The sequence below is a fragment of the Corvus brachyrhynchos genome, unplaced genomic scaffold (genome assembly GCF_000691975.1).
Source record: "Corvus brachyrhynchos isolate BGI_N302 unplaced genomic scaffold, ASM69197v1 scaffold11, whole genome shotgun sequence".
NCBI lineage: Eukaryota > Metazoa > Chordata > Aves > Passeriformes > Corvidae > Corvus > Corvus brachyrhynchos.
In genome coordinates, this window is record NW_008236965.1 from 7,789,160 (window position 1) to 7,790,916 (window position 1,757).

The following is a 1,757-nucleotide window of genomic DNA, read 5'->3' on the forward strand; positions in this document are numbered from 1 at the left end:
TTTTGCTCCAAATGGGAAAGGAGGAAACCTCAGTTCCTAGAGATGCTCCCAGAGATAGTCCTAACGATGAAGATGATGAAGACCCTTTGCTCCCAGGGAAGGAGAAGGGCCTCTGTTTTTGTTTCTGAACGGTTCAACCTTAAAATTGTACCCCAAAAAACTTCAAGAGTGGACCCTCGAAAGCAGTTGCGGGAAAAGCTGCAAGTCGGGGGAAGGGACTCACATGCAGGCAGAGAGACTCCTCTTCCTAAATGGACTGAACAATATTTGGAAGTGGGCGGCTGTCTCATTGTGATGTTTTCATAGCATGAGCAAGAACAGACTTCTCTTTCTAAACGGACTAAACAAGGTTATTATGGAAGTGGTAAACAGACTGAACATCTTAAGGGTGGTCTTTTTACATTGTCAGTGTGAGAAGGGAGGAAGGTGAGGGGAGGAGGAGAGTTCTGAAGGTTGTGGTATGATTTTTTTTTCCCCCTTCTTTTAGGTCTGTTAATAAACTTCTATATATTCTTTCAAGTTTTGTGCCTGATTTGCTTTTCTCCTAATTATCTCACAGAAGGTAAACAGTAATGAGTATTTTGGACCAAACCACTACACTAAATTGGTGTTTCTGCCCAGTTACAAACTGAACCCGCTACAGCAGTGATAAAGGCAAAGTTGTACAGGGCATTGAGCAGCCTGGTCTATTGAGAACTGTCCCTGCCCATGGCAGGGGGATTTGAACTAAATGATCTTTAAAGCTCCTTCCAACGCAAACTATTTTATTATTCTGATTCTAATGTCATGGTTGCAATTGTTATGGATTGATTTCCTTTCTCCCTCTCTCAATATATTTACATACACACATGTCTATACAATATAGATACTGCTCTTAGAAACCACAAGAGTACCTGTGAACAGTCACAGAGGGTGGCTGGATTGATAGCCCAGCTGCAGCATACCTACATCAATGCACACAGCATGAGCAGCAAAGAGGAGTTGGAAGCTGTCATGCAGCTGGAAAACTGTGATATAGTTGCAATCATGGAAATATGCTGGGATGACTTGCACAACAGGAATGCTGCAGTGGATAGCTATAAACACTTCATAAGGGATAGGCAAGGAAGGAGAGGCAGTGGGCTCTATGTTAGAGAGTGTTTTGACCATCGAGAGCTTGATGATGGTGATGAAAGGGTCAAGCATTTATGGTAAGACTCAGGGGAAAGACTAAAAAGCCATCTATCATGCTGGGAAGCTGATATAAAGAGCTCAAGCAGGATAAAGAGACAGATGAAACATTCTATAAACAGCTAGGAGATGTCTCACAATCCCCAGCCCCTCCTGGGATGTTCTTGTGCAAGACTTCAACTTACCAAATACCTGCTGGAAATACAATACAGTGGAATCAGTCTGGGGGATTTGTGGAGAGTGTGGAAATAACTGTCTTGGTTTGAAAGACAGGTGTCTGCTAAGGAAGGCAGGAGCCTCCCTTGAAATGGCAGATGTGACTCCCCTTCCCTCCAAGTTATTATGTTTGAAATCAAGGGGCTTTTAGGCAAAGATATGGGAAATAGGAATAATAGTTCTTTACTATTATATATCTATATGTGTATAACCAGTCATACAAACAGCAATAACCATGGCAGTACCAGCAAACAATCACAAACCCAGTCCCAGCCTTCTCGGCTGTCGGGCCCTTTCCCCTCGGGTGCAGTTCCGCTCGCAGCCGGCAGGGGCGCTGGCGGCTCCCGGTGAGCAGGGCAGGTGCGATGGTT